At 46.6% G+C, this 23,450-nt stretch overlaps 1 pseudogene; it reads right to left on the reverse strand.

Annotated features, from left to right (window-relative positions):
- Positions 1 to 23,450, reverse strand: part of LOC121531232 — a 44,045-nt pseudogene that overhangs the window by 12,862 nt on the left and 7,733 nt on the right.

Consider the following 23,450-nt stretch of genomic DNA (forward strand, 5'->3'; position numbering starts at 1 on the left):
GGGGAGAGACAGGAGAACTGTACTGGTTACTCAACCCTAAATACACTGACTGACAGCATACATTTTTTGAAAGTTTCCACACACACACACACCTTGTCGTGCAGGTCCAGCAGCAGGTCTCTGATGATGAGCTGTCTGTCGTCAGCAGGGATGAGGTCCCCTGGGCAGGCAGTAAGCAGGGTCTCCACCAAGATTCTCCACGACTGCAGCGTGTGATGCTTGGCACTCAGGCTCCGACGCACACGGTTCCTCTCTACCACCTGCTACAGGATGGAGTTCACCTCCTGGGAAGCGCACACACACACACACATCAGGGGTGTATTCCATTAGGCGATGGACATGTTTGTCAAATTTACATGACAGAAAATCATATTTTTTTTAACGAAATCTATTTCTATCTGAACTTTCTGTAACATTTCACCTGTCTGAACAGAACCCTGAGCACCTTTTCTGCAAAGAAAAGACCATACTACAATCCTCTGATTCATGTTGTCAACACTCACCTCCATCAACCGTGGCCTCTGACCAATGGCTGCCATTCCCTGGAGGGCATTGACCTCTGCTACTAGGACTCTATGGAGCAACTGTGGAGATAACAACATCATCATAAAACTTTACATTGATTCTAGATAAAACACAGAAGACCACTGACATAGTACAAAATGCTTCAAAACAAGGTTGAGTTACATATGCAAACTGAAAGCCAGGCCCAACTTGACGTTGCAGACCATGTGTCCGTGCTCATTGACGTGTTCGCAGTTGGCGATGACCTGCTCGATCTGAATGCGCTCAAAGAAGTCCAGCTGCAGCAGCTCAAGCACGTCCTGGCTGAAGTCAATGGCGTCCAGCACACTGAGGAGCTTCCTGCGCACTGATGACGTGGGACAGGGGATGAGTACATGATTAGCTAAACAAGACACAAACCCTTGGCTTTTGAAACTGCTAATACACAGGCTCTATAGTGACAGAATGCATATGATTCATACTAGAATATGTTTGTGTGAAGAACCAGGACTATAACAGATATTGAGTGACAGAATGCATTATGATTCAAAAATATGTGAAGACTGAAGAACTAGACCTAACCTTTGGAGACGGTGTCAAACTGCAGGAATCCACTGACAGATCTAGACGACTCCTCCATGCCCGTCTCCCCATCAGCTAATCAAAGAAACAGACTAACTGTAAAGGCTTCTGCTTTTTGCACATTTGCTCGTATTCCATTTACATCAATGAATGACAATACATCCAATGCATACAACTTTCATAGTGTGTGCATGTGTGTAGTGAGTGTGTGTGTGTGTGTGCGAGTTGTAGGTCTTACCTGCGTGCCGAGTGTGCGGCTGGTCATCCAGCAGAAGGTTGAGGAGGCGCTGGGTGTGGGAGCGCTGGCGGTTAACTGATGTCACTCTGAGCTCGATGGCCGCCGTCTTCATGAGCCAGGACATCTGGGACAGGGCAGAGATCTCATCACCTGAGAGCGTTGGGGGAGAGACACGGTTTAGAGAGAATAGAGTGACACCCTGAGTAATTTCCTTCCTCTCTGGCAGCTCAGTTAAAAAGGACGACTTGGTCTTTGTAGGAGTACAAATGCTCTGGTTGGCATCCGCCATATTGCTTCCACCTATCCTGTGTTTTCAGATCAGTGCAGATGAAGGACAGAAGACCAGGATAGGAACACAGTGTATTGAGATGACAGTGAAGAGCTCACTTGGCAGAATGAAGGGCAGGTGCTGCAGATGGGAGAACAGGAAGTCCTGGCTGGTCCTTAGGTAGCGCATGGTGTGGCCTGATGTGTCCGAGCACGCACACAGCTGGTAGATCACCTGGTAACAGAGCTCAGCCAGGTGTGGTGCCTGGCTGGTGAGCACGGGACCCGAGCGTCTCTCACTGCCTCTCTGCAGCAGACTCAGGATGGCATGCAGGCAGCTCCGTGGGCACCCCAGCACACCAGACACAGAGATAAGATTTCCTTAGCATCACACAACCAAATATCAATTAAACATGCAGTTGATGGAGTCATGAAAGCCACCAAACAGAAGAACATTAACTGAAACAGGGAGGGACTACCTGAACCTGTCCAAAAACAAATGCTTGTTTTCATTTTGCATTGCAAAAAGTTTTGCTCAGGGCCAGTCCTGGCTGTTCTGCCGCCCCAGGCGAGACAATAATAGAATTGTCCGTATAAAATATGTATTTTCCAGACGTTGAAGTTCAATTTAGGTTGAACGAAAAGTGAAAAGACGTCTTCTCCGATTGTTGAAATCAGGTTCATTTTCGGTTCTGAATGAAAGTTGAAAATATGTATTTTCCGTATGTTGAAAATACATTTTCTGGACGTTGAAATCAGGTACATTTTAGGGTCTGAATGAAAGTTGAAAAGACGTCATTTATAGACGCCTATGTTTGGACCAAATCAAGGCCGGTCCAGACCGGACAAAATCTGAACCAAACATAGATGTCTATGATTGGTTCAGATTTGGTCCGGACTAAAAACCAACGTCTGTGGACGTGGAAATTAAGGCCAGTCCGGACAGCACCAAAATATATGTCCAAAAGGCATCAGTGTCGGTCTGTGCTTACTGACGTGTAGCCTAGTGTCACCTAAAGTTGAAATGTATGAATGCCCATCTATGTGGTAGGCCTACCATTTGTAAAACACCTAAAAAAGACGCCCGGTCCGGACAGGACCAAAATAAGACGTTGGAGTCGGTCCACGCTTACTGGGGTGTAGCCTACCATGTCTTCCTGCAATGGAATTTTAGGATTGCCCATACATGTGGTAGGCCCACCGTTTGTAAAAGGCTGTTGCATTGGCTTTATTAGTCCTGAGTCCTGTGACTAATCAATTTGACGATTTAAGCTCTGAATATCAGCTACCCAACTTTATCAGGAGTTATCCTGAGCCTATTTGCAATGGGAAATCAAAAGTATTTTATTTTTCGCCATGATTAGCTTGTCAATATTTTACAGATATAAACTTGAAACCGCTAATCATGACAATTTACCCCACGGGGTGAAACTCCTGGACAGCAGTTGTGAGTAGCCTGATGTCTATTCCTTATTGTCCATTTTACTTTGACCTGCCCTGTTTTTAGGATATGTTGTTTGTTAACATGTCAGCACATTCTTTACATGCCTAATCATAGAATTACATATACAATCCCTATTAATTCAATAGGATCTCTATGGGACTAGTCGTAAAGATTTGTCATTTAACTTTTAAAATGTTTTAGCCTACCTTTTATTGTGGCATAAATACAACCAGTCAATATGTTTTCATCTGATTGTCAAACAATCCCTTCAAAGGGCTCCTTCATAGACTACCTGCACACGTTCATCCACTCGCAACATATTTCCAGCCTCCAAACAGTGGTGAATGGAAAGAGACATCTGTTAAATAAAACACAGAAAACTGTAGGCTAATGACAAATGTGGCTATTGTCATTAGGCCAGAATTTATGCGTTTCGGTGCCGGCCACCCATCTCTGCCTTGGCAAAATGTCAGTGTTCGCGTCGAACCACATCGCATGTGAGAGTAAGCTATACCACCCGTTTTCAAGTCCATTCGCTTCATGCGGTTTTGATAAAAAGTGTTGTAATAGCCTACAGTTTTTTTGACATTTTGTTTTAATTATTGTGATTGGCTCATGATTTACCCTGACTATATCTGCTACATGATTTATGATAGATTTATGTTTTTTTACAGAACGTTGGTAGAGCGCCACGGCGATGAGTCTCTCCAAAAGCACCCTGGAGAGGCGTGGAAAAGCAAAATATTTTGCTCCCCTGCCTTTGACAAAGTTGGCACTGCTTATCACAGGGCGGCATCATCGATCACCTAAAAAGCCCTTATGCCACTGTTTGAGAGAAATTGTCATTGTTTTTGGGCAGAATTATGTAAGGTTTTATGTGTTGTTGGAGGTGCGTCTTGGTCAGTTTAGCTCAGAAAATGCTGCTCTCGTCAATCTGCTGCCATAGGCGGCCGCCTAACCCTGCCTGACCCTAACCCTGCCTGACCCTAACCCTGCCTGACCCTAACCCTGCCTGACCCTAACCCTGCCTGATGAGTGGGCCGGCCCTGGTTTTGCTACTGTGAATGCCCTATTGAATCCAACCCAGCATGTAAGAGAAGGCGCAGCTGGTGCTGACCTGCATCCTGTAGGTTGGTCGAGGAGATGGGCTTCTTGACCTCATAGCCCAGCAGGTAGAGGGCCAGGTTGGGGGCCTTCAGCTCCAGGGAGGTGATCAGAAGGTTCAGGATGTGGATCTGGGTCTCATGGCGGATCCTCGCCTCTTTCTTGGCTGGCTCAGAGTCTGGGGGGCAGCAAGTGAAAGGAGAGGTGGTGAGTTGGAGTAACTGAACGGACGTGTTGAGCCAGTGACGGAATGGGCAGGTTTGAGTCAGTGACTAAATGGGCAGGATGGACATCATTCACACTCAGTTAAGAGATAGACATTGTTGATGTTGATAGAATGAGAGTGTGACTTACCGTCTCCTTTCTCCAAGCCCTCCTCGGCCCCCTCGCTGTCCAGACACTCCTCAAAGCCAGCCATTAGCTTGTCACTCACAGCCTGGTCATGTGTGAAGTCTCCCACCAGCCTGTTCTGGATGTTGGGGTAGCGGGCTATGCGCCGCAGGATCTTAGTGCTCTGGAAGGCCGCCTCCGGATTGGAGCTGCTGTGGTACAGGTACCTGCCAGGGACAAACACAACCAGGGAATAGGAAGTGGAGGTTTATGGGCCTGACTTTTACCTTTGGGCCTAAGACAAAAAATTGGGCTATGGGCCTTTTTGGGCTTGAGAGGGAATTTTACTGTATTGTGTTCATTTGACAGGGACAATGTACTTCAACACAAGTCAACATTTCTGAGTAAATCCCAGATTTAGCTAAAAGTCTCTTCCTTGTGTGTAGTACCTGGTAAGGTGAGATTGAGGTGAGTGTTCCAGTACCTGGCGATGTTGACGATGTGGTCAGCCCGGCGGCTCTGGGCACTGACCCCCTGCAGGAGCTGCTCCAGGGGGGAGACGATGAGGGAGGCCTGGCTCTCTCTCAGCAGGTCCATGAACACCACCTCATTTTACATTTACATTTTAGTCATTTAGCAGACGCTCTTATCCAGAGCGACTTACAGTTAGTGAGTGCATACATTAATTTTTTTATTTTTCATACTAGCCCCCCGTGGGAATCGAACCCACAACCCTGGCGTTGCAAACGCCATGCTCTACCAACTGAGCTACATCCCTGCCGGCCAATTGTGCGCCGCCCCATGGGTCTCCCGGTCACGGACAGCTACGACAGAGCCTGGATTTGAACCAGGATCTCTAGTGGCACAGCTAGTACTGCGATGCAGTGCCTTAGACCACTGCGCCACTCGGGAGAATGCAGTGGAGGGCCAGGTCTTCTGCAGGGCCAGGTCCAGCAGAGACAGGCAGTGCAGCACTGCAGACTCCAACTGCTTCTTACCTGCAAGTCAGACAGGAATAGAACCAAGAGGGATGAGCGGATGTAAAGAAATATAATCTCGAGATACCGGAAATGTGAGCCATCCAATTACGCGACCTAAGAAGATACTAGAAACTTGATCAACTCAAACCCAACTCTGGTGAATGCACCCCTCCTCACACAATGCTAACAGGGATGCAAACAGGGTACAAACAAGATTTTGGAATGAGAGACACCACTAGACACAGCAGCTAACTATAGCAGGTGTGTGTGTGTACTGACCAGGGAAGGGGGCGTAGGTGTCTAGCTGACATACGCCCTCCTCCAGCAGGCTGAGGCAGAGTCAGGATGGGCGAGTCGTTGAGCAGGTGGAACATGAGGCTGTGGCCGGGGGGGCTTGTGGGCCAGTACCTGCTCCCCTTGCAGCTCCACCGTCTCCTGGATAAAGTCAGACGGCTGGGGCTCGTAGTCCCACAGTAGCTTGTGGAACACCTCCAGAACAACATCCGATACCTCCCACTGGTAAAGGGCAGGGGTGGTGGAGAGGGGACGGGAGAGAGGGGGTGGGGAGTGAGACAAAACTGAAATAGGTAGTAGTAGTAAAACACATGGCATCTGAGAGAAAGTGCTGACAATTTCACTAGCTAAGTGTGATCTCCTCCCTAAGTTTGAGTTATTCACTGTGTTAGCACACTCAGCCAACCCTGATGTTCTAGCAGTGTCTGAATCCTGACTTAGGAAGGCCACCAAAGATTCTGAAATGTCCATTCCCAACTACAACATTTTCCGTCTAGATAGAACTGCCAAAGGGGGCGGAGTTGCAATCTACTGTAGAGATAGCCTGCAGAGCTCTATCATACTACCCAGGTCTGTGCCCAAACAGTTTGAGCTTCTACTTCTAAAAATCCACCTTTCCAGAAATAAGTCTCTCACTGTTGCCGCTTGCTACAGACCCCCTCAGCCCCCAGCTGTGCCCTGAACACCATATGTGAATTGATTGCCCCCCATCTATCCTCAGAGTATTGCTTGGTGACCTAAACTGGGATATGCTTAACACCCTGCCCATCCTACAATCTAAACTAGATGCCCTCAATCTCACACAAATTATCAAGGAACCTACAAGGTACAACGCTAAATCTGTTAACATGGGCACCTTCATAGATATCCTCCTGACTAATTTACCCTCTAAATACACCTCCGCTGTCTTCAACCAGGATCTCAGCGATCACTGCCTCATTGCCTGCGTCCGTAATGTGTCCGCGGTCAAACGACCACCCCTCATCACTGTCAAATGCTCCCTAAAACACTTCAGCGAGCAGGCCTTTCTAATTGACCTGGCCTGGGTATCCTGGATGGATATTGACCTCATTCCGTCAGTAGAGGATGCCTGGTTGTTCTTTAAAAGTGCTTTCCTCTCCATCTTAAATAAGCATGCCCCATTCAAAAAATTCCGAACTAAGAACAGCTAGCCCCTGGTTCACCCCAGACTTGACTGCCCTCGACCAGCAAAAATAAATCCTGTGGCGTACGGCATTAGCATCGAACAGCCCCCGCGATATGCAACTTTTCAGGGAAAGTCAGGAACCAATATACACAAGCTGTTAGGAAAGCAAAGGCTAACTTTTTCAAACATTAATGTACATCCTGTAGCACTAACTCCAAAAAGTTTTGGGATACTGTAAAGTCCATGGAGAATAAGAGCACCTCCTCCCAGCTGCCCACTGCATTGAGGCTAGGAAACACTGTCACTACCAATAGATCTACGATAATCGAACATTTCAACAAGCATTTTGCTACGGCTGGCCATGCTTTCCACCTGGCTACCACTACCCCGGCCACCAGCTCTGCACCCTACGCTGCAACTTGCCCATGCCCGCCCCGCTTCTCCTTCACACAAATTCAGATAGCTGATGTTCTGAAAGAGCTGCAAAATCTGGACCCCTACAAATCAGCTGGGCTAGACAATCTGGACCCTTTCTTTCTAAAATTAGCCGCCGAAATTGTCGCAACCCCTATCACCAGCCTGTTCAACCTCTCTTTCGTATCGTCTGAGATCCCCAGAGATTGGAAAGCTGCCGCGGTCATCCCCCTCTTCAAAAGGGGTTGACACTCTAGATCCAAACTGTTACAGACCTATATCCATCCTGCCCTGCCTTTCGAAGTATTTGAAAGCCAAGTTAACAAACAGATCACCGACCATTTAGAATCCCACCGTACCTTCTCCGCTATGCAATCTGGTTTCCGAGCTGGTCATGGGTGTACCTCAGCCACGCTCAAGGTCCTAAACGATATAATAACCGCGAACGATAAAAGACAGTACTGTGCAGCCGTCTTCATCGACCTGGCCAAGGCTTTTGACTCAATCACCGCATTCTTATTGGCAGACTAAATAGCCTTGGTTTCTCAAATGACTGCCTCGCCTGGTTCACCAACTACTTCTCAGAGAGAGTTCAATGTGTCAAATCGGAGGGCCTGTTGTCTGGACCTCTGGCAGTCTCTATGGGGGTGCCACAGGGTTCAACTTTCGGGCCGACTCTATTCTCTGTGTATATCAATGATGTCGCTCTTGCTGCTGGTGACTCTCAGATCCACCTCTATGCAGACGATACCATTTTGTATACATCTGGCCCTTCATTGGACACTGTGTTAACAAACCTCCAAACGAGCTTCAATGTCATACAACACTCCTTCCGTGGCCTACAACTGCTCTTAAACACTAGTAAAACTAAATGCTCTTCAATCGAATGCTGCTTGCACCCGCCTGCCCGACTAGAATCACTACTCTCGGCGGCTCTGACTTAGAATATGTGGACAACTACAAATATCTAGGTGTCTGGTTAGACCGTAAACTCTCCTTCCAGACTCACATTAAGCATCTCCAATCCAAAGTTAAATCTAGAATCGGCTTCCTGTTTCGCAACAAAGCCTCCTTCACTCATGCTGCCAAACATGCCCTCGTAAAACTGACTATCCTACCGATCTTGACTTCGGCGATGTCATTTACAAAATAGCTTCCAACACTATAATCAGCTAATTGGATGTAGTCTATCACAGTGCCATCCGTTTTGTCACCAAAGCCCCATATACAACCCACCACTGTGACCTGTACACTCTCGTTGGCTGGCCCTCACTACATATTCGTCGCCAAATCCACTGGCTCCAGGTCATCTATAAATCCCTTCTAGGCAAATCCCCGCCTTATCTTAGCTCATTGGTCACCATAGCAACACCCACCTATAGTATGCGTTCCAGCAGGTATATCTCACTGGTCATCCACAAAGCCAAAACCTCCTTTGGTCGCCATTCCTTCCAGTTATCTGCTATAAATGACTGGAACAAACTGCAAAAATCTCTGAAGCTGGAGACACTTATCTCCCTCACTATCTTTAAGCATCAGTTGTCAGAGCAGCTTACCGATCACTGCACCTGTACACAGCACATCTGTAATTAGCCCTCCCAACTACCTCATCCCCATATTGTTATTTACATTGTATTTATTTTGCTCATTTGCACCCCAGTATCTCTATTTGCACATCATCTTCTGCACATCTATCACTCCAGTGTTAATACTAAATTATAATTGTAATTATTATCTATCAATGTGCTGATGAGCTGACAGAAGGCTCTGGTCAGAGGATACTCCTCGCAGCTCGACTCAATCTCATTCAGCTCCACCTGAGAGTGGCAAGGAGAAGGATTACAGTCGTGGTCAAAAGTTTTGAGAATGACACATACAAAATACTAATTTTCCACAAAGTCTGCTGCCTCAGTTTTGATGATGGCAATTTGCATATACTCCAGAATGTCATGAAGAGTGATCAGATGAATTGCAAAGTCCCTCTGCCATGAAAATGAACTTAATCCCAAAAAACAATTTCCACTGCATTTCAGCCCTGCCACAAAAGGACCAGCTGACATCATGTCAGTGATTCTCTCGTTAACACAGGTGAGAGTGTTGACGAGGACAAGGCTGTAGATCACTCTGTCATGCTGATTGAGTTAGAATAACAGACTGGAAGCTTTAAAAGGAGGGTGGTGCTTGAAATCATTGTTCTTCCTCTGTTAACCATGGTTACCTGCAAGGAAACACGTGCCGTCATCATTGCTTTGCACAAAAAGGGCTTCACAGGCTGCTAGTAAGATTGCACCTAAATAAACCATTTATCAGATCATCAAGAACTTCAAGGAGAGCGGTTCAATTGTTGTGAAGAAGGCATCAGGGCGCCCAAGAAAGTCCAGCAAGCACCAGGACCGTCTCCTAAAGTTGATTCAGCTGCTGGATCGGGGCACCACCAGTGCAGAGCTTGCTCAGGAATGGCAGCAGGCAGGTGTGAGTGCATCTGCACACACAGTGAGGCGAAGACTTTTGGAGGATGGCCTGGTGTCAAGAAGGGCAGCAAATAAGCCACTTCTCTCCAGGAAAAACATCAGGGACAGACTGATATTCTGCAAAAGGTACATGGATTGGACTGCTGAGGACTGGGGTGAAGTCATTTTCTCTGATGAATCCTCTTTCCGATTGTTTGGGGCATCCAGATAACACCTTGTCCGGAGAAGACAAGGTGAGCGCTACCATCAGTCCTGTGTCAGGCCAACAGTAAAGCATCCTGAGACCATTCATGTGTGGGGTTGCTTCTCAGCCAAGGGAGTGGGCTCACTCACAATTTTGCCTAAGAACACAGCCATGAATAAAGAATGGTACCAACACATCCTCCGAGAGCAACTTCTCCCAACCATCCAAGAACAGTTTGGTGACGACCAATGCCTTTTCCAGCATGATGGAGCACCTTGCCATAAGGCAAAAGTAATAACTAAGTGGCTCGGGGAACAAAACATCGACATTTTGGGTCCATGGCCAGGAAACTCCCTAGTCCTTAATCCCATTGAGAACTTGTGGTTAATCCTCAAGAGGTGGGTGGACAAACAAAAACCCACAAATTCTGACAAACTCAAAGCATTGATTATGCAAGAATGGGCTGCCATCAGTCAGGATGTGGCCCAGAAGTTAATTGACAGCATGCCAGGGCGGATTGCAGAGGTCTTGAAAAAGAAGGGTCAACACTGCAAATATTGACTCTTTGCATAAACTTAATGTAATTGTCAACAAAAGCCTTTGACACTTATGGAATGCTTGTAATTATACTTCAGTATACCATAGTAACATCTGCCAGAAATATCTCATAACACTGAAGCAGCGAACTTTGTGAAGACCAATACTTGTGTCATTCTCAAAACCTTTGACCATGACTGTACATACAGATACAGGTGTACAAGCACAGAACGTACACGCAGTCACACACCGTATGCAGGCAAAATCTCACCTCAATCCCGGCAGCTTGTTTCTGTCCCGGGGCACGCACTGTCTGAAGTATCTGGAGCAAATAACAACATGAGCTTCGGCACATAGTAAGAAAGTCTGATATGTCAGACTGGATCCGACCAACACTTAAGCAGCACCATCTATATTTATGTTTAGGTGTCACAGCCTTTGATTCTTCTAAACCATCTCCCTGACCTACCTGAGTGTACTCCAGTGACTGCCAGCTCACTATTTGCGAGACCGAGATACTAACAAATACCCACCAACAAACTTTATTCTAGAGCTGGCTGAATATGTTTTGACGTATAACTATTTCAGGTTTGATGATGAATCCTACCTCCAAACGAATGGAACGTCGATGGGCTACACATTCACTCCAAGCTATGCTAACCTTTATGTGGGTCATTTTGAAAAACGTTTTGTTAACAATGAAAAAGAAGGGGCCTCCCGAGTAGCGCAGCGGTCTAAGGCACTGCATCGCAGTGCTTGAGGCGTCACTACAGACCTGGGTTCGATCTAAGGATGTGTCACACCCGGCCGTGACCGGGAGTCCCATAGGGCAGCACACAATTGGCCCAGCGTCGTCTGGGTTAGGGGAGGGTTTGGCCTGGGGGGCTTTACTTGGCTCATCGTGCCCTAGCGACTCCTTGTGGCGGGCCGGGCGCCTGCAGGCTGACTTTTTTGGAATAAAGTCCTGAAGTGGTATCGATATATTGACAAAATATTTTGCATATGGGGAGGATCAGGAGAAGAGCTGTCAGACTTTATGGCATTAATCAATGACATTGACCCCAATCTCAAATTCACAATGGAATGTGACACTAAACGTGTTCACTACTGCAATACGTGGATTGAGAAATCAAATGGAACCCTGTTTACAACTCTGTATAGAAAAGAAACGGACAGAAATACTCTATTACAGGGGGACAGCTTCCACCCTGAACCATTAAAAAGAGGACTTCTAAGAAGCCAGTTTTTCAGACTGCGCCGTATACGCCACTCCACAGAGGACCATCTAGAAAAAGCAGTGGAGATGCGCAATAGGTTTCAAAGAAGAGGCTACTCTCCACAATGTGTGGATGAAGCTCTTCATTTGGCATTAGGGAAAACAAAAGATGAACTGCTACAAAAAAGACCCACTAGAACTAAAGAACACTCTGTAATGTTCACCATCACATATACTTTGAACTCGCGCAAAGTGGGAGATGCTGTCAAGAAACACTGGCATGTTTTATCATCAGACCCAGCTTTGCCAGCTGAATTTAAGAATCCACCCCTTATTGTATATAGGAGAGGTCGCAATATACGCGATAAATTGGTCAATGCCAACTGCCGCCAGCCACAAAAGAAAATGAGCCAGGCTCTTTTACGCCCTCTTCCGAATGGTAGCTATAAACACAGAGGTTGCGCACAGTGCAACAATATGATGAAGTGTGAATATTTCTGCCACCCACATACAGGAAAACGGTTCCAAATAAATGACATTATTAGATGTTCCACCACCCATGTTATCTACATGATTAAATGTCCATGTGGGCTGTGTTATGTAGGTTAAACCTCTCATTCTCTCAAACAGAGAATTAGTGAACATAAAAGTTCAATCAGGAGAAACGACAGGGATTATCCAGTCGCAGTACATTTTAATGACCAAAAGCATGACATTTCTACCTTTAGATTTTGTGGTATAGAGAAAGTTAAGATATCAGACAGAGGAGGTGATATAAATAATACTCTGAGCAAAAGACAATATTTTTGGATTTATACCGTCCAGACATTATTTCCTAAAGGTCTTAATTGTAACGATCCCGGCAGTCTGAGTCGGGTCCTGTCTGTGGACTAGTTTTTTCTGCTCGGGATCTCCAGTTTCCCGAGGGTTCTGGAACGCTCCGGGGAGCTCTCTTGATTTCCGCACCTGCATCCCATCAGCAATCTGCACACCTGGTCCTGATCATCACCCTTCTTAGGCTCTGGCCTAACATCCATTCCCTGCCGGATCGTTAGCCATGAACAGTAGGTTTACCAGAGTATCAGTCTTAGAGCTTCTAGCGTTAGTTTTGTTGTTTTGCACCTTGTTGGTTTATTGTTTACTTACCTCCGTTTTGTTCCATCTGCAGTCACTGTTCGGAACCTTCATCCAACCTCTGCCTGGTGGTCGGTGGCTGCCGGGCCATGATCGGATCAACCACTGCACCCCCCAACAACTAATCAACGCCGCCGCTCTGTTCCCTGGATTATTCAGCATCACTCTTGAATTTGTAAATAAACACTCACCTTCGTTTCAACTTACCTTGTCCTGGTCTGCTTCTGGGTTCTGGCTTTGTAACTCTGACAGAACGATCCGGCCAGTAATGAACCCAGCGGACCTGGACTCTGTTCGCCATGCCATTACCCATCAGGAGAAGATGTTGGGCCATCATGGCACGGAGCTGCAGGAGATCGCGTTGGCAGTTCGGAACCTTTCTACCGGTCTGACGGAGGTCCAGAACCAGCGCCAAGTTTCGGTGGAGGATCCACTACCGGTTTTCACCCATCTCGCCTGCCGCGTCTGAAGCGGTGTCCTTCCCGTGAGCCCAAGGTTCCGACGCCGGATAAATATGAGGGGAGCTGGGAAGATGCCGTTCTTTCCTTATGCAGTGTGGGTTAGTGTTCGATCTACAGCCCTACTCTTATGCCACCAGACAAGGCTAGGATAGCCTTTGTGATTGAGTTGCTGCGTGGTCGAGCGCTGGAGTGGGCTTCAGCCGTTTGGGAACGACAAGACCCTCTGCATGGCTTCATACCCGGGGTTCACGGCCGAGATGAGGAAGCTCTTCGACCATTCCGTCCGAGGAGGGACGCAGCTAGGCGCCTGTTTTCGCTCCACCAAGGAACTCCGTAGCGTGGCCGACTTCGTGATCGAGTTCAAGACGTTGGCTGTGGAGAGTGGGTGGAATGAGGGTCTCTGCAAGCGGCCTTTTACCAGGGTCTGTCGGAGCAGCTCAAGGATGAGCTGATCTCCTATCCGGAGCCTAGTGACCTGGACAGCTTGGTAGCCTTGTCTATTCGGGTGGATAATCGAGTCCGAGAGCGAAGGAGGGAGAAGCAATGGGGTCCGTCCAGTCGATCAGCTTCTCAGTTCCCAGTCGGGTCGGGTGGTGGACCAGAACATGTCGATCATTCTCCACCACAAAGGATTAGTGGAGAGGTCCTCTCTCCCGATTCTGAACCCATGCAAGTGGGGCGGCACGGGTTAACCAAGGAGGAGCGTCAACATAGGCGGTAAGACCAACTGCTGCCTCTACTGTGGTAGCTCGGGACATTACATCTCCACTTGTTCCCGGCGGTGCGTCAAACTGCCCGGCTCGCTAAAGTTGGGAGGACTTTTAGCGAGCCAGTTTCAACCTCTCAGTACCTCTGTCAGACCCCGTTCCCGGCTACCCTTGTGAACAGGAATCAGAGCTTAGCGATTAACGCTTTTCTCGATTCAGGTGCCGATGCAGCTTTCTTGATGCGAGTTGGTGGAACAGCTGGGGCTTTCCAAGGAGCAATTGCCGGAAGCCATTAGGCGACCACTCTGAACGGCAGTAGTCTGGCACGTATCCGCGATGAGGACTGAACCGGTTAAGATGCTGTTGTCGGGGAATCATTCGGAGATGATTTCATTCTTCATTCTGCCGTCTTCCCATGTTCCTCTGGTCCTTGGATACCCCTGGCTGAAGGAACACAATCCCACGTTCGATTGGGTGACGGGCAAGGTAACGAGTTGGAGCCTTGATTGTCATGCTAACTGTCTCAAGACTGCCTGTCCCCATTCGGTTCCCAGTCAGGTGATTGAGGCTAAACCCCCAGATTTGTCCCTGGTTTCCCGAGACATATCACGATTGGGGAAGTGTTCAGTAAGCAGGAGGCTCTGTCACTCCCTCCCCACCGACCATATGATTGTGCCATCAACCTGTTCCCTGGAGCTGTCTACCCCAAGGGAAGGTTATACAGTATCTCCCGCCTGAAACGTGAGGCTTTGGAGACCTACATCAAGGAGTCCCTAGTCTGCTGGTCTCGTTCGTCCCTCGTCATCACCCCTGGGGGCAGGATTCTTCTTTGTGGGTAAGAGGATGGCTCTCTTCGACCGTGTATTGATTATCGGGGGTTGAATGACATCACGGTCAAGAACAAGTATCCCCTGCCCTTGATGAGTTCTGCCTTCGACTCCTTACAGGGTGCTACGGTGTTCACCAAGCTAGACCTACGCAATGCGTATCACATGGTCCGGATCAGAGAGGCGTGGTTGGCGGGTTTCAATACACCGATGGGTCACCAGTATCAGGTGATGCCGTTTGGACTGACCAATGCTCCAGCGGTATTCCAGAGTATGGTGAAACGGCGTCCTGAGAGATATGATCGGTCTCTTTGTGTTTGTTTACCTGGATGACATTCTGATCTTCTCGAAGGAACCTTCCGACCACGTCCAGCATGTCCGGCAGGTTCTGCAGCGATTGTTGGAGAGAATGCCTGTTCGTGAAAGGCCGAAGTCGAGTTTCACGCCCACGCACATCCTTTCTCGGGTACATCATCTCCAGGGGAGAGATTAGGATGGACCAGGGGTTAGACCGGTTCTGGAATGGGCCCAGCCCGGTACGAGATTGCAGCTCCAGAGATTTTGGGGTTTGCCGACATTTCTACCGCAGATTCATCCGGGATTAGCCGTGTGGCCGCTCCGTTAACTGCCTTGACTTCCAGTATCAGGAGCTTCAAGTGGAATCTGGAGGCGGATCGAGCGTTTCTGGATTTGAAGAAGGCGATTCACCTCGATTCTCTCTCAACCGGACACGGCCCGTCAGTTCGTCGTTGAAGTGGATCGCGTCTGATGTGGGAGTTGGCGCCATCCTGTCGCAGCGATGGCTCCACGGACAGTAACTCCTTCCCTCACTACCTCTCTATACTCGCCTTTCGCCTGCGGAGAGGAGAATTACGATGTGGGTAACCGGGAGCTTCTCGCGGTGAAACTTGCCTTGGAGGAGTGGCGCCACTGGTTGGAGGGGCGGAGGAGAACCGTTTATTGTCTGGACTGACCACAAGAATCTTTACGTGCAATCGGTTAGACGTCTCAACTCCCGTCAGGCAAGGTGGTGGTTGTTTTTCGGACGATTCAATTTTTCCCTGACGTTCCGACCTGGATCTAAGAACGGCAAGGCGGACGCCTTGTCTCGGATGTTCTCCAAGACGGAGGAGGGTGGGTCAAGACCGAGACAATTCTCCCCCGGAACTGCGTCGTGGGAGCTGTTAGGTGGAAGATTGAGGAGGAGGTGATGGCGGCTCTTCGGACGCAGCCGGTCCCGGTAACGGTCCACCCGGTCGGTTGTTTGTGCCTGAGTCGGTTCGTCCTGCGGTCCTCAAATGGTCCCACGCCAGCAAGATGGCTTGTCACCCTGGCGTGGCTCGGACGAGCGTTTCTTCGCAGACGTTTTTGGTGGCCTGCCATGGCCGAGGATACTCGGGGTTATGTTGCTGCCTGTCCGTTGTGTGCGGATAAGGTACATCGGCCCAGCTCTGGACTACTTCACCCCCTTCCTATTCCCCGGCGACCATGCTTGCATCTGGCCCTGGACTTTTCACTGGGTTGCCCGCTTCTGAGGGGAACACGGTCGTTCTGACTTCGTGGACAGATTCAGCAAGTTCGCCCACTTTGTGCCAATTGCCAAGCTTCCCTCTGCCTCCGGAGGCGTCCGAGATCCTGGTTAGGAGGTTTTCAGGTCCACGGTTTGCCCGTAGATCTCGTTTCCGACCGTGGCCCTCAGTTTACCTCTGCTGTCTGGAAGTCCTTCTGTTTGGCCATTGGAGCTACAGTCAGTCTCACATCTGGTTTTCACCCCCAATCTAATGGTCAGGCGGAGAGAGCCAACCAGAAGATGGAATCCACGCTTACGCTGCCTGGCCTCTTCCAACCCCACCTCCTGGGTCTCTCAGTTGCCTTGGGTTGAGTATGCCCACAATACTCTTCCTACATCTGCCACTGGGATGTCTCCCTTCCAGTGCCTGTATGGCTACCAACCTCCCTTGTTCCCTTCTCGGAGAAGGAGCTCTCAGTGCCTTCTGTTCCCAGGCCCATATTATCGTTGCCACCGGACCTGGCATCGGGCCAGAAAGGCACTCCTTAGAGTTTCAGACCGGTATCAGCTCCAGGCGAATCGTCGCCGGATCCCGCTCCCACCTACACCATCGGAGATAGGGTCTGGTTGGCCACACGGGATCTTCCTTTACGGACTGAGTCTAGGAAGTTGTTACCGAAGTTCATTGGTCCGTTTGTGGTGGAGAGAAGGTGATCAACCCGGTGGCAGTTCGACTCAAACTCCCGAGGACGCTCAGAGTCCATCCCACCTTTCATGTCTCCTGCCTCAAGCCTGTTTTCCTCAGTCCTCTGTTGCCTCCTCCGCCTCCTCCTCCTCCTCCTCGGATGATCGGAGGTGGTCCTGCCTACACGGTGCGACGCGGATCATGGATTCCAGACGGCGGGGCCGGGGTTTCCAGTATTTTGTGGACTGGGAGGGTATGGTCCTGAAGAGAGGAGTTGGATTCCGCGGCGACAGATCCTAGATGCTGACCTCATCCGTGACTTCTACCGCCTCCATCCTGGCGCTCCGGGAGTCCGCCCGGTGGCGTTCGTCGGAGGGGGTACTGTCGCCGATCCCGGCAGTCTGAGTCGGGTCCTGTCTGTGGACTAGTTTTTTCTGCTCGGGATCTCCAGTTTCCCGAGGGTTCTGGAACGCTCGGGGGGGCTCTCTTGATTTCCGCACCTGCATCCCATCAGCAATCTGCACACCTGGTCCTGATCATCACCCTTCTTAGGCTCTGGCCTAACATCCATTCCCTGCCGGATCGTTAGCCATGAACAGTAGGTTTACCAGAGTATCAGTCTTAGAGCTTCTAGCGTTAGTTTTGTTGTTTTGCACCTTGTTGGTTTATTGTTTACTTACCTCCGTTTTGTTCCATCTGCAGTCACTGTTCCGGGAACCTTCATCCAACCTCTGCCTGGTGGTCGGCGGCTGCGAGCCATGATCGGATCAACCACTGCACCCCCAACAACTAATCACGCGCCGCTCTGTTCCCTGGATTATTCAGCATCACTCTTGAATTTGTAAATAAACACTCACCTTCGTTTCCAACTTACCTTGTCCTGGTCTGCTTCTGGGTTCTGGCTTTGTAACTCGTGACATTAATGATGAAATGCCTATGTATGTTATGTTGTAAATGTGAACATGAATTAATGCCACCATTTCAGATTACACTGACGTTTTTCTTGCGCTGTACCCAATGATTTATGAAAACTTGCTTGGTGGATTGATGTCCTCATTGTGGTTTTACAGACGTGTTTAATACGTTTTATGTAGACACTTTATTAGAATATTTATGAAATGCACATTGTTATATTTGGAAACACTTATTTTCCCTCGACTCCAACCCAATTCGATGCATTGAACGGATGTGGGTGGAGCTATGTCTACATAAGGGTGAAAAAAATAAAAAATTACTCACAAAAGCTCTGACGAAGGCCTTGAGGCCGATACGTAAAGCTTATTAAAGAGCAGTAATACTAGCAAGAGCAGTGTGCGGGTTTCTTATTTTTTTCTCTCGATGTGCAACCTGTCAAAATAGGATGCAGAATTAGCAGATTTACTTTGGGCTCTTCGGAGAATTTGCCCACATCTTTGTGCATATTGGCCTATAGTAGGGTTTCGTTACCCGGTAATAGCAGACTTTTGTCCGATAAAAAAATTTGAAAAGCCGATAAATAGAATTGCCACCGGCCAATTGTCCTGGAGAAGAAGAATAAATCCCATTGCGAAATAATGCTTTTTAGCCTATTCATTGATGGAAATAACAGTCAATGTAAATACATTTGACTGGTCATGCTTATCGGTCTATAGGTTAATTTGCATAATGTGAATAAATAATAGTTTATCAACATTTTAAGCTAAACGTTCTGATCGGTTGCATCAGACTCATTGCTTTTTAACATTTTTTTTTATGTAGCCTAGGCCTACTGGTTGTATGAATTCGGGATCTATCGTCCCACAACTGTCCCAGAGTCTGTTTGGAAAAGGCCATTTATTTCTCAACAAGCTGACATTTTTCTACATTTAAAAAAACATTTAGCAGACGCTCTTATCCAGAGCGACTTACAGGAGCAATTAGGGTTAAGTGCCTTGCTCAAGGGCACAAACAGATTTTTCACCTAGTCGGCTCGGGGATTAGAACCAGCGACCTTTCGGTTACTGGCACAACGCTCTTAACCACTAAGCTACCTGCCGCCCTGACCAATAGAATAGGTAGCCTAGACTTTTCTACTAAAGTAGATTGACATAGGCTAGTGATTTTGTTGTTCGTTACTCATCTTGTTGGCTGAGTAAAAGTACATGTGGAAAGATATTATAACGTGTTCAAAGTGCACATCAGAATTCGTTAATTCGTTGCATCCTCGACTTGCATGTTCTGTTAATATGAATTACCATATTCTAAAATGTGATATCTGTCATTCTGAGCACCGTGGGTGAACACCGTAATCAGGTTACGCACCCAATGCATATGAATGAGGTAAATGTCTGGTAAATCAAATGACCGGTGCAACATTTTCCTAACGGAAACCCTGGCCTATAGGCTATACTATTGACCACATGAGGATGTGGGAACTCAAAACATAGCTAGATTGCTAACTCTAAATATGATACTGTTGCAATATAGCCATGTAGGCTAATTGATTAATATATCAGTAAATGTAGGCTAATGTCCTACAAAAACGTTCCAGTGCTAGGCCTAGGCTACTTGATTTAGGACTATTCACCGCAAATAGTGCGGTTTGCTCCGCGGGCGCATCCAAACCATACTACAGCCTACTCCAGTTGTAAAGGTGTGCCATGAACTCAATATTAAGAGGAATATATGATTTACTCACAGAAAGCTGTGACTCTCCTATGTAACTACAACAGTAGTTGCTTTGAAAACTGTATTTTTCGCCTAAAGAGGGGAGGAATTTTTGTATGACGTGTGAGTATAAAAGATGGACTCTGAAATTGTGATGGCAGAATTCTCAATGAATAAACATCTCTGACTATGCAGACCGGGACTCTGTCCGTTTCTTGATTTTGGGAGACGCACAGAGACACTGAAATAGTTTGTTAAATAATTCACATAACAGCTTGGCCTTCAGAGCCGGAATCCAATACCTGCCTCTGTCATTCGAGGTAACTCTGAAAACCGTAGACTGGCGAATGATACATTCGTAAATAGAAAGTCCTGCCCTTTGACATTAAGGGTTAAGACAGGCCAGAGGACACCTGTTTAATGACAGAGACGGTGACGGAATCCAAACCTACATTGAATCTCGGCTGCAAGGATAAGGTCAGTAGTCTTTATTCATTACTTGGTGAAATTGATTTGAGAACTTGCTAAAATATTGACTGAGGGTAACGTCATAATTTAAAGTAGTAAATTGATCAATGCGTAGCCATTTTAAGGTAGCCAATTTAAGGTTGTAGCCGGTAGCCGATTTAAGGTTGTAGCCAATTTAAGGTTGGTGGGTCTGTAACGATTCACGGTAATAGGTCAATTACCAAAAGAAACTACCCAGTGTTGAAATAGAAGGAACTATTAAAAGTACACCAAAGGGATGTAACCTGTAAGAGATTATAGAACAGTCAACAAATAATCCAGGTTAAACAAATACAAAAAGTACACCAGAAGGAATTAAAATAGCATGTGTGAGAAATAGAATATTAGTAAAGTCAAAAGTCACAAACAACTGTAGATTTTGCCGTAACTCTATCCGTTTCATGAAACTGGAGCCTTACAAACTCCGGGTTACTGATGGTGTTAACCAATAATCATGTAAGGTTGTATACGTGTGAGACCTAATATTTGCTCAAAAGTCACATCTATGAATAATTCCAGGTGGTTGTATAGAGAGGAAGGAGAACCCATTCCTGTTGTATGAGACTGTCATGAATTATTAAGATTACATTGTGGGAATAAATTCCTCCGTAGAGTATGAGATAATTCTGGGGGACTAGTCAAGAATACCTATACAGAGTGATTCCAATTGTTGTGTGAAACTGTTTTGAAAAACTTGTTATATAAAAAAGGTGGCTAAGGGATTTTTAACAGTACCAACCATGGGAGGCAAATCCTCACAAGAGGTCCCAGAATTTACTGGGGACGAGAAATACATGGAAATTAGAGACAAACGAAATGTGTATTATGGACCTAATTGAAAAAGAAAATGGCTTTACTGGGCGACTTGGTGTAATTAAACTGGAATCCATGATTAAACAAATGCATGTAAATTGTGGTACTGATCTCAAAATATATTGGCAGGGAATGAAGGGGCCCCAGCAACCTTAGATGTATACAGTAATAATAATAATAATAATAATATGCCATTTAGCAGACAGGCCATGAACACAGAGGACGTGGCCAGAGCGGTAGAAGGAATGACGTACCCCAAAACAGGAATAGTAAGGTTTGGGCTGCCATTAGAGCAGTGGGTTTCAGGGGATGCCCAGAGAAGCACTTTTGCCATGGGCCGATCACGGAGAGTATGTTGGGAAAATAACTGAATTGTGTAATAGCCTCAGAGAACATTACCATCGTCATGCAGACTTCTCTAAAGTACATGAGTGTAAACAAGAGGATAGTAAGACTGTCAGCCAGTACTTAGAGAGGCTTAAAGATGTGTTTAACGCAAACAGTGGCATACCCGAGCCATACCAGAGACAGGGGAATGATACGCCCTACCATCAGCAATTAAAAATATAGCGTTCCTCAGTGGAATGAGACCAAAGATAAGCAGGACCATTAAAAATACTTTGATAGGGTGGAGAACGGCACAGCAACACTGATTGAGGTTTAAAAAGTATGCAGTTTACCAAGAGCAGATTGGGAGAGAAAAAGAGGAGTAAGAGAGACCTTAAGGGAGTGCCAACTCTCGGGGAGATAGTGAGGCCAGAAACAAAGAGGCAGTGTCCTGGAAATCACAGTCTGTTTTTGTTTTTGTTTTTCAGTTCTGCTGGGAGTATATTTGATGATGGGGATTTGTGTTGAATGAGAGACTAGAGACTTCATAAAATAATAATTGGAATAATAATTATATATTAACTTGCTCACCCAAACGTAGACATACGTCATGGGTGAGACATCATTAACATAATATTGTACAAAGCCAATTTAGGGTTTCCATTAAGGAACGTCAATCACTACATTGGATATTAATAGTATAGAGATAAATTCAATATATGCTGGTCAACTGCGGCATGTGTTTGGTGTTATTTGTAGCCTACTTAGAAAGGACAGTTACCTATATCTGCTGTATTCTAAACAATGACAGATTGGGGGTTTCATAAGAGGTGGCTATAATTTTAGTTTTTAAGAGATTTGAGAAATGTTGAAAAGTAATGTTAGATGGAAAGTCAGCAATAGAGGATAGAGATTGTACAGGGTTTCCTGTGTGAAAAAAATAATAGAAATTGGGTGATGAGAAATGTTGAATTGCATTGTTTAAGCAAGAATGGCATTAAATTCATGCTTTCTAGTTATGTGTATGCAAATATGTTATTCGTTTTTGGTGGTGTGTGGATAGAATTTACTAAACGAAGCAGAGAGATGTAGTGAGAGCAGTGGAAGGGATACCCCACCCTAAGACGGGGGTACACCAGTTCAGAAGAGATATGGAAGGGCTGACCGCCAGCTTTAAGCTGAATACAGGTGAACTAGAGAGGGCAGTCAGACAGATAGTGTTAAAGGACTGGGCGGCAGTGAGAGGAAACTGGGTTCCCGGAGATGGGAATGCGCCGGTTCTAGAGTGGGCAGCAGGAGGGGTTTATGGAGATAAATTGGCACAACTCCGTGATAATCTGAGAGAATATTATCACAGACATGCCGACTTCTCCAAAGTCCACGAGTGTAAGCAGGGAGACAGTGAGACTATTAGTCAATACCTAGAGAGACAGAGATGTGTTCAATGCAAACAGTGGATTTATTAAACAATAGGTGTATATTTTAATAAATTAATGCAACAGGTTTAAATCAGTAGATTACCAGAAGGTGGTTATGGGTTTGTTATTTATAGGTTTAGTGAATTTAATGAAACGTGGAGTTATCCGATGTGTTCTGAGGGGGGAGTTTTTTTGTTTTTGTTTTTTTCCCAGGATTGAGGGAAATCCCCTACAGTATACAGTGGGGGAAAAAAGTATTTAGTCAGCCACCAATTGTGCAAGTTCTCCCACTTAAAAAGATGAGAGAGGCCTGTAATTTTCATCATAGGTACACGTCAACTATGACAGACAAATTGAGAAGAAAAAAATCCAGAAAATGACATTGTAGGATTTTTTAATGAATTTATTTGCAAATTATGGTGGAAAATAAGTATTTGGTCACCTACAAACAAGCAAGATTTCTGGCTCTCACAGACCTGTAACTTCTTCTTTAAGAGGCTCCTCTGTCCTCCACTCGTTACCTATATTAATGGCACCTGTTTGAACTTGTTATCAGTATAAAAGACACCTGTCCACAACCTCAAACAGTCACACTCCAAACTCCACTATGGCCAAGACCAAAGAGCTGTCAAAGGACACCAGAAACAAAATTGTAGACCTGCACCAGGCTGGGAAGACTGAATCTGCAATAGGTAAGCAGCTTGGTTTGAAGAAATCAACTGTG

This window comes from Coregonus clupeaformis, chromosome 19 (genome assembly GCF_020615455.1).
Source record: "Coregonus clupeaformis isolate EN_2021a chromosome 19, ASM2061545v1, whole genome shotgun sequence".
Lineage (NCBI taxonomy): Eukaryota > Metazoa > Chordata > Actinopteri > Salmoniformes > Salmonidae > Coregonus > Coregonus clupeaformis.